The sequence below is a fragment of the Pseudorca crassidens genome, chromosome 15 (assembly GCF_039906515.1).
Source record: "Pseudorca crassidens isolate mPseCra1 chromosome 15, mPseCra1.hap1, whole genome shotgun sequence".
Classification (NCBI taxonomy): Eukaryota; Metazoa; Chordata; class Mammalia; order Artiodactyla; family Delphinidae; genus Pseudorca; species Pseudorca crassidens.
The window spans coordinates 50,258,471-50,269,084 of record NC_090310.1 but is presented as its reverse complement, the minus strand read 5'-3'; the positions used below and the strand labels follow the sequence as shown (position 1 = coordinate 50,269,084).

Below are 10,614 nucleotides of genomic sequence, written 5' to 3'. Positions count from 1 at the left end.
GGTGTCTCAAGTAATGATTGCACTTAAGATTCTGGAGCTTACAGTAGGTAGAAAAGTTTATTCCTATTTGACTGTAGTAAAATACATTATCTCTTTCAAAGGATTTTTCTCATGAGAAGTTTCCCTCTGCCTCTATATTTAGATGGAATCACATTTGCTTTGAAATATCCTCTCATCTAGCGCCCTGGCACCATAGATGAGAAAAACAAAAGCCCAGAGAGATGTATTCACTTGCCCAAGATCATATGACTAATTAAAGCACAGCTAGGACTGGGTCATGAGTTTTCTGTCTTTCCCTCTCTTCAACATCAATCTATTTCTAAAACATGGACTTAAAAGTTTTGGGAGTGACAAGTTGGATTCTATAAGCTTCTCAATATACATAAAACTACCCACGATTTCTGTCATTGACCAAACATAGAAGCAGGTGCTTCAAAGTTTATGGAAAATGCTAGAAAAACAAATTATATGGACCTTTCTAGAGTGAAACTCTAAAGTCCATCTAATGCCCTTGTCCCCAAAGCTGTCTTTCAGATCATTCTGAAGATTAAACATCAAGTTTTAAAGGGTACACTAGAGTGTCTCAGTGTGCTATTTATTATTGAAAACTTTGGTTGTCTTTATTCTAATTTAGACACTCAGCTGCTTTGGGGACACAAAGGAAGAAAGAGGGTATTATATGAAATCTTCCTGTTTATTCAATGCCTTTAAACATAGTTTCTTCAAATAGCCTATGGATATACATTTAATATCTATACTTAAAGTTGCTAAGTTTCGAGAAAAGGAAAAATTCAGGTCTGTACTACATGCTTACTGCTGCCTGTGCTAGGGGGAACACAGGAGAGTAAATCCTGCAGCTGTGGATCTTAAAGTGTAATGTGCACCAGAGTCACTCATGAGGAAGTGGGAAAAGAGAGACTCCTGGCCCAGTGCTCAGAGTTTTGGATCAGTAGGCCTACCGCTGTGTAATAACCAGCACTTGTATTTTCTGTGTTCTGATGCTTTGACCTCTGGAGTTTTGCTGACCCCGAGGGACCTCTCTGTGCTGGCCAATTCCTAGAGACAGTAAACAACGTGCCCTTGAGCATGCCTTTCAAATGCAGACCTCTAAAGCCAGCACCCACGCCGCAATCACCTTATTTATCAAGCTTTCACACTCTGGGCCACCACCCACCTGCCCTAATCATCCCAGGGTCAGATACCAGACAACTGGGCTCAGTTCCTATGTCCCAGAGCCTGCTGAACTTATTCAAATTAGCTAATCCTAAATCCATATACCTGCCTCTTCTGTTCCTTCTCGCAGAAACCACAAGAAAGGATCTGTTCTCCCTCCCCATCTCCTGAAGGACCCTGGTATTCTCCATGGCATGGCCTGCCCCTTCCTCTTATCTGTGAGTATAACAAAGTACCTTTTTAATGTCAATGATCTCCTGATCTATTGACCTTACCCTACCTCAATAGTAATGAAATCTGTATTAAAACAAGTGGGATATAAGAATTTGCATTTCTACCATGTTTTCAGGTGACATTTCTGATTCTCGTCTTGGGGACACATGTTGAGAACCACTTTCCTGAAATATTTGAAAGCTGCCATGTTATGTCTGTTGGTGGGGGAGGGAAAGTCAGGGGCAGCAGCTGATGGAAGGGTCCTGTGGTAATAGAGAGACAGTGAAGGTTTTTGTAAAAGCTCTTTCACCCACTTAACCGTCACACTCCTGCGCTCAGTAAAGCATTTTACCCTCTAGCTGAGTCCTCATATGAGAGCTGCGTTAATAACCCTCTATCCCAATGCTGTGATCTTTGCCGTGTTACCTGTGGGAGCATGAGAATACAGAAAGGGGGTGAAGAGCATTGGCTTTAAGTCAGCTGTGGGTCTGATGCTGAGTTGCAGGACCTTGGAAAATTCACTTCATATCCCTGAACCCAAGTTCCTTCTGCTGTAACTTGATGACAATAATACCTACATCATAGAGGTAATATTAGGATTAAAAGAGTTAAATGCCAAGAAAGTGCTTAGTCCAGCCCATGGCATATAGTTGGATTTCATAATACAAGTTATTTTTATTGAAGTTATTTTGGGGATAAAACACAGGATGGTAATCAATTGCATTGTCTTGCCCTTTATATAATTTTATGCCTGGCATTTTGAGTTAAGAACAATGGTGTATGATCAAAAGAATCTAAAAATAAGATTCCAATACATCTGTTGTTCCACAAAGCGGAAAACCAGAATCCCCAGATGAAATTCCCTGAGATTGTTCTCTAAGTGATAAAACTACAAGTGTTGCAATCTTCTCCCAGGATTTTATGCCAGAAGAAAGTTGTGTTGTCCAGGATATGCTTCAGTTTTAGTCCTTCTTTGGCAAGGCCAGTGGTACAACGGTGCACGGTGTCATTTCTCCATGTGTGGCCACGTGGTCAGAGCAGTGGCTGTGCAAGAATTGCCCCCTTCCAACCCAACGCGTCTGCTGTACGCATCACTTCTGAGTCAGCCACTTCCCGTCACAGATGAGCTTTCACAAGTAAGCGCTTTGAGGTGCTTCAGTAGAAAGGCGGAAATCACTATTTCTTCTTCTATGTTCATCACCAACATACATGACAGGTACACTCTGATTATAGTATCCTTTTCATTGTGAGGACCAAATTAGCAGAAAAAAAAATTATTTCCCAGATATCCAGCTGGGTCAAGATTCAATTTAGTCCTTTTGCTTTTATGGTGTGTCTCTTGCAATAAAGCACAAGGCACATCTGATATTCTCTGTGAGCTATAATCACTGACAATTTGCCTCAGGACAAAGGTTACCTATTTTAGCAGGAGAAAAAGGATGCTGAAGAATATTTTAACAAATTGATCAAGTGTGCTGAACAAGCAGTTTTTGGGTAACTGGATAATGTGGAGATTTCTACATTGAATGGGCTCATGGCATGAGTGTAACTGATGTTTCCCAAAGTTTAAAGCAGTGGTGTTTTTTTTTTTTTAAATGTGGCTAATAACACACCTGAAGGTCATAACCAGCATTTAAAATTAAATAGAACAAAAGTATCACAGTACACCACCCTTGGTAAGGGTAAGTATGCAAAGGGGTGTGTGTGTGTGTGTGTGTGTGTGTGTGTGTGTGTGTGTGTGTGTGTGTGTGTGTGTGTGTGTGTGTATAGTTTGCAACATACAGCCCACTTCTTCAGTGGATCACGGCTGAAGAATGTTTGAAAAACACTGCCTTTGTTATTTCTTGAAATGGTTTATTTGGGATACTGACAAAACTGGATAACTTTATATCCCATGGTAAGATTTCTTTTCAGCCTCTTTCATTTCTTCTGATTAGGTAGATAATCTCCGTTTGCTGCTAACACATCCCCATCAGCTCTCTAACTTTTGTGGGTCTCCCTTTGAAAGGAGGAAAAGCAGGCCTCAGACTCAGAGTCTGGGATAGGAAAGACTTCTGTTTAGGGTATAAATGCTGCTGATTTTCTGTTAAGTTCCATTGGAGTTTCTTACATACTTCTTGTATCCCATGGAATCATGGTTTCCATTTCTACTTCCATGTTGTTCCACAAGGATTTACTGTTTGTTTGTTTATTTTCAGTGACTTGATTTAAGCAAAAAATAGTTGTGAAGAAAATATTAAGTAGTACATTATGGCAAACAATGCTGTAGGGGGTCTGGGACTGGCCAGGGAGATTAGAAACCAGTACCCTTGGTGCCTTTGGCTATGTCTCTCTCTCTAGAATTCAGAGCTGTCTGGTGGACTCCCCTGTGGCCAGCATGACTGGCACCCTCTTCATGATTGAAGCAGATTAGACTGATTGCCATTGGAGTTCCCAGACTTTCCAGGGGGTGCAGGTAATAGCTGCATTTCCTCCACAAAATAAGGAAAACACAGGCAGGCATGTCCCAGGAAGTCCTGAGTGCTGGCTTCCCACTGCTAGTATCCTATCATTGTACTAACATTTACACCAGAGACAATATCTTTGGTCTTGGAACCATGTACTTTTTCTTTGCTGGGCCACACCATCTTGATTTTCTTTCTTTTTTTTTTCTTATACCTAAGCATTGCCTCAGCAGGGAAAAAACACCAACAGGATGGGAAACTCAAATGGGTTGATGATACAGAGCCCACTGGGGACAGATAACCAAGCTCACATGCCCAGGTTCAGTGGCCACTCCAAGATCTAGCTGTACCTCCTGGCTGGGCCTCTGTGGAAAATTTCCCTTTGTGTACAGGGAAACCTGAGAAAACCAAGCGTGGTCTGAGGTCTGAAGTCCAACTGGCCCCGCTCTCCTTTCTCTGATGGAAGAGCCTAAAAATAAAACAGAGGCAACAAGTGTTAACACAGGCATCATTTCTTTTCCCTGGTACAGATAACACCCCTTTTAGTGCAAGAGTAAGTAGGACAGAAGGTAAATTGAGAGTTGCCTTTGTCCTGTCCTAGACGTGCCTGTATCAACACCAGGGCTAATTTTCTCTTTCCTTCAATTAGCTTGGCACAGTCATTATCATGATTCTTCCCCTCCATGCCCCCGGAGAGCTGCTAATATGCCATCTGCATCCTCAGTCAACTGGCCACTTCAACATGGGACCTACAGCGGTGACGCCACGCCTTCCCCCATAGGCACGAGTTGTTCCCTCTGCTGGGACAGGAACCATGTTGACCCCTTGTGTGTCAAGATTCAAGGTCTACCCCAAACCTTCCTCTTCCCTCCTGCATCCCTCCCTGGGCAACATCATTTGGGAGGCGACACTTTGATCCGGAAGAGAGCTTTGTGAAAGGAGGTTGCAGATTTTGAGGGAAAAGCCCATGTTTCTGCCCACATGGCTTTGGCTGTACCTGCTTGCTAGTTAGAGTGCAGAGAAAATGCAGACAGAATGAAGTGCCTGGGCGATTCATGCCTTTGGCAAATTGTTCTGAGGGCTTGAGAGAAAGAGGAGAGGGGACCAAAGGGCTCTGCATTTCATTGTAAAAATAGCCAGCCTTGGGCTCCTCCTTTTCCTGCTCCTGTCTCCTCTTCTCACAGGGAGAGCTTTTGAAAGGGGTTCCCCTCCCCCATCCTGTTTCCCCTCCCCCACCCCTCCCTTCTACCATCGCATCTGTGACGCCAGTTCATTTGAATAGCAAGATTTTTCTGAGCTGGGATAAGCGAGATACAGGAAATCACTATTGAAAGACTTCTTTATGCTTGTTGCCATCATCACCTTAGTATGAGGGGACATCCAGAGGGTCCAGTGACGAAAGCAGAGGCCTGGGCCAACAAGGATGCTCGAGGACCCAGAGGTGATAAAGACAGAACTGATCGTCCACAGAGGTCAAGGGTGACAGTGAGGTGGTGAACCTCACTTCCTTGGGTCACAGCAGTGGAACTTCAGATCACACCCTGAAACTTCAGAGTTTTTTTTAAAGAAGCTTTGTTGTCCTGCTAATGACACTCTGGGTGAGGGGGACAAACCAAAACACCAAAATACTCCCCCCGAACCAAAAAATAAATTCTTGATGCTTTGTGTACCTGCATAGCCAGGATTACGTATGTGGTGACCAAATGAACTTTCTTAGACTGAATAGTAAGCAATATCTTACCTATTTTTGAGTCAACTGCACTCTGTTATAGCTGAGCTCAAACTTAGGGTGATTCTGTTTATACCAAGGATTATCTACATTCAGCGTTTGGTTTCCAAAATGTGTAGGTGGAGGCTCCTTTCTAACCCACCCACCTGTCACATGTTTAGATGGATTGAGGCTCCATAGACCAGAATGGAGTGATTATAGTTTCCTGTTATTCAAGCATCTATGCTACATATACTTAGATCAGTGTGGTCCCCAGACCAACAGTATAGGTATCAACATCACCCAAGAACTTGCGAGGAATGCAATTTCTAAGGTTCCAATCCAGAACTTTGGAATTAGATGTTCTGGAGGTGGGATCTGTGTTTTAACTAATCCTCCAGGCAATTCTGAAGTAGCCTCAAGATTGAGAATCTCTGATTTAGATAACTCATAAAGCCAACACTATTTCCTTATTTTACATTTGGTAGTAAAACTGCTAAGAATGAAGACATACCTTCTATCTGGTGGCACAAATAATTTTTCTGAAGCTCACAATTTTCATAGGATGTCTGTAAAACAGAAATTAGATGGAATCAAATATAATTATGACCAACTTCATCAAATTGATCCATTCTCAAAGAATTACCTTAAAATATGTATGTTGAATATATGTTGAATCTTTTTCTTTTCACTAATGCTTATTTTGAGATTGGAGATATATTTTCTGACTGGGGAAACAATTGGTCTCAGAAGATCAGAAAGTGGAAATACAGAATTCAGAAAAATTCTTTAAAAATCACTCTAAGGAAAAAAAATATTTTTTTTTCTGGCAACAACCTTGCAAAATGCAAAACTATTGACATACATCAAATATAGATGCCATCACTTTGTGTTTTTTATGTTTGTTAATAAATGATAGCTAAGTTAATAGAGCACACTGGAAGGGGTAAAATTCTCTTTACTCTTTTCAAGATTTCTCAGAGGAATAATATGATTTTTTCCCCCTTGCTCAGCCATCATTCCCCAGTATTTCATGGATGGCTCTTGGAAAGCAATAGGATGATTTGAATGAAGAAAGAAGGGCAAGATTCTAAATGCAGAGGTAAATCTAAATGAAGCACGTCTACTGAAACAGGAGACTTAGGATGCCTAAGCATTTTTATGATATAAATCTTAGGGCAACACAATCAACTACTTAAAAAAAATTATATGCATAAAGAGATCTATCAGTAACTGTTCCAGTGGAAGCAACAGCAGTCCTGCAAACTTGATGATGTGTGGTTCAACAACTTCACATTTGAAATAAAGTAGCCAGAAGTGAAAGAAATATGGAAGCCACCAACTTGTAGACAGCAAGATCCTAAAATAAAATGGATTCTAGCTTGTACATCCATTGCAGCCTCCAAGTAGGGTATCTTTCTGAAATCAGTCATATATTTGCAACTCTGACACTTGCTAAGCTTTCCAAGGAAGAATATAAGAGAATGAATGGGTTGGGTGGTCTTGTAAAGTCAGTTCTGCCCTCTCAGTTCTCTCATTTAAAATAATTTAATTTCAGTAGAAATACATGTTTTCATACAGTTTTCAATCTTTGTGAAGGAAACAAAATTTATTTTAGAACGTCTTTGATGCATAAGTAAAGGTGATTTATATCCATTCTTTTCTGTGTTAGGAAAACAAATGCATGAAATATTTGAGTTGGCAGATTTTTTTTTCTTGCTAGAACTACACTGTGGCTAAGATGGCTTTTGGAACCTGTTTATTTTCCATATTTCTTCATTTGCCAACTAGATTTTCTTAAGAGCAAATGTTGATACACTTGGGTTTCCTATGTCGAGAATTCAATAGGAGTTTAATAAATTTGCTGTCTCCTGATTTGCCAGTTCATATCTAGAACTTGCCCTTTTTTTTATCTCTCATGTTACTGAAGCAGATTTGCTAATGTAATCTGGAATTTGCACTTTCAGCCCTGAAAGAAAACTTAGCTCTCATGTCATGCAACGCTATGATTTTATAGATGAGGAAACTAAAGCATAGAGAGTTAATTGAAAGTTACACAGGGACTCATGAGAAAAATACCAGTAGAATCTGGGACGCTCCTCTCCCCCTGTCCCCCCCCACCCCGCCGCCCCCTACAAATCTCCCTCTTGGTCTATTTCCATTACGGCCACAGCTATGAACAGTAATTAACAATCAAGTACCAAATAAAGCAATGTGTCATTTTAAATTTCTGGTCCATTTAGTTAAGCTTCTTTCCTGCTCCTATCAATGCATAAACCACAGAAGGATGTTCTTAAGACCGGAGCACCTAAGAACATGTATTTCTCATTTTTTTGACTTTGCAGATTATGTATTTGACAGGGGCTGGCCTTGAGAAAATCCTTAGCTGTAAAAATATTTTCACATTATTTAAGAAATAACTTTGCCTTTGGTCTGGCATTATTTCTTTTTCCTTTTTTAGAATAAAATTTTATTATGTTTATTTTCAAACATACTTTCATAAGGAAAGAGTATATTCTATTGATCCAATAACCCAACCCAGATTCAACAATTACTGAGAGTTTGTGATACTTGTGTAATCTTTTCCTTTCCCTCTCTCTTTTTTTTCCCTGAATTATTTTAAAGCAAATTCCAGATGTCATTTCATCCCACCTCTACATTCCCCAATAAACATCTCTAAAGAGTTACGGTGATTTTGCTTCATAAACCTGATGCTATTATCACACTTAAAAATTAGAATTACAAGGTCATCCAGTCAGTGTTAACATTTCCTTGATTGCCTCAAAAATATTTTTAGAGTTGCCTTTTGTCATTATTCATACGTGTGGCTATAGGTTCAGGATTCTAGCAAACACTGCACACTTAAAACAAGAAAGAAAGATGAAGAAGTAAACTTACTTAGCGAGAAGGGTTTTCCCAAATTCTCACAGCTCTAATCTGGATACCATTCAGTGTGACAGGCTTCTCTCTGGGTTCCCACAGCTGGTTAGTGTTTTGAATTCCAGCCTCATGAACTCATATCAGGCTCCATGGGCTAATGCTCGGCACCCAGTCTCGCGCTCATATCTCTGATGACAGAGTAATGGAGCAGCCACGGGCATTGTCTGCCTCTTTCTAAATGCACTGTCATCTCTTTTATTCCTCCATCTCTGTAGGCAGTGAGGGACTCTAATGCCTCTGGGAAGCATTTACATGGCTGTGGAGGTAAAGGTAATGACATTCAGGCATCTTCTGTTGAAAGACCAAAAAGTAACCTGCTCCATTGTGAATGAGCTTCTGGATCTTCAGGGTCACAGAGGGTTTGTTTAGATGCACACCTTTTCACGTCCAGGTTTCTGCCTCTATGTTGAGCTTTGAGAAAGATACATGAAGATAAAATAGGGAGAGAGGAAAAAAAAAACATGAAGACATAGCACAATTAGATATAGAGTAAGTAAGTTTAGGCACTGAAGTTTGATTATGATTTTCCTATAAGCACATAACAGATACAATTTCTTAGAGAAAAGGCAGTCTTCTGCTTATGGTAAAGGAAATATTTCTTCCAGAAGACGCTACATCTAATCTAAAACATGACAGGCTCTTCTTTAGGTCCTCAAAGGGTGCTATTTTAGGGGCCCACTTGACTCTCCCCAGTATCTAAAAGACTACACAGTACTTATTAAATGAGACCTGAAATTTAAATTGTTTTTTATTTTTCTTAGTGTAAATGTTTTGTCTCCTTTCCATTTGCGTTGATTTATACCTTAATGTGAATAGAGCGTTTATTCCCCCAGCTTTATGGAAGTATAATTGACAAATGAGAATAGGTTTTGAGAATGCATGGAGGAGAGGTCACACTAGACTTTTTAGAAGTGTAGGGGGCAGGTATGGAATAGTGGGCATAGCAAATCCGGGTGCCTGTTCTAATGGGGCTTCACACTCTAGGTGGGGAGAAAGGGTCATCAACTTAGAAACAAACTCATAGACAAGGTCACCTCCAATCTTGGTAAGTGGCTACATGGACAATGCTGGGCAGTGTCTGTTGGCAGATACTTAAAGGAGTGTCTCTGGTGGGAACTACTTCACAAAATGTGTGACGTTTGAACAGGACATGAGTGAGTTGAAGGAGCCAGGCATCAGAATTTTCTAGGCAAAGTCCTCAAAGAGAGATTAAACCAGGCCTCAAAGAGGTAGGAATAAAGTGGATTCATGACTGGAGTGTGTGGTTTGCAGCAGATCATGAGGGCCTTGGAGATCATGGCAGACCGTGGGTATGAGGCCGGCCTGGCCTCTATACAGCAGGTATGTGAGAATCCTTTGATGGCCGCGATGCTCAGATTTTAGTGGAATTAGAAGCCCCTGAAGCCTTTGTTCCAACTCAGATTGCTGGCCCTACCCCAAGGGTTTCTGACGGGGCCTGAAGTTCTGCATTTCTAACAAGTTCCCAGGGGATGCCCAGGCTGCTGGTCCGGTGTCACACCTGGAGAAACACTGCTTCAAAGAGAAATTCCAGGTGGGTATCGTCTTTGTCCATCTTCCGCAGTTACCCCAGAGGAGAGATTTCCAAGCAGAGGGGAGTAGATGGCAGCTGTTGTGACCTGATTAACACCTTCTTTCCCAGAACACTTTGCTGCTTCTCTTCCTTAGAATCAACATGAACCTGTTTAATATCCACCTGACCCCTCCCCAAAATGGAAAGAGAATGTCCAAGTGCCATCGAATCATCGAGTCGCCCCCCACAGTTTCCTAGGTATCCTTGGGGGCAGTGGGCTGTGGCAGTCATGGCCCAGGTTTGCAGGCAGGGGCAGCTCTCCACAGTCCCTGTATCCCCATCCTCCTCTCATCGTGGGGTTCCCTGAAAATACACTCCATCTCCCCAGACATTTATACAAGAGTAACAGTTAACAGAGGGCAGCAGAATCGCTGAGATCTCCAACCAGGAAGTGTTCAGACCGTCAGGAAACACGGGCGAGCAAATGTTTACCGACCGTGTAATTAATATGATGCTTTACCCTGTCTATCGGCCCTTAGCACCATATTTCCTGTTCAGAGCAGTGGAAAGCTAAAATATTAGTTGCTGTTTGACCAAAGGAACAA

The 10,614-nt window shown here is 41.4% G+C and overlaps 1 long non-coding RNA gene across 1 annotated transcript; it reads right to left on the bottom strand.

Moving 5' to 3' along the window:
* Window positions 1-3,219: 3,219 nt before the first annotated feature.
* LOC137207524 (uncharacterized) lies at window positions 3,220-8,558 on the bottom strand. Its single transcript, XR_010935139.1, has 3 exons — window positions 8,437-8,558; window positions 6,053-6,107; window positions 3,220-4,299 (listed from the first exon to the last, which is right to left on the bottom strand). It is a non-coding gene; the product is annotated as an uncharacterized lncRNA (long non-coding RNA).
* Between the last annotated feature and the right edge of the window lie 2,056 nt (window positions 8,559-10,614).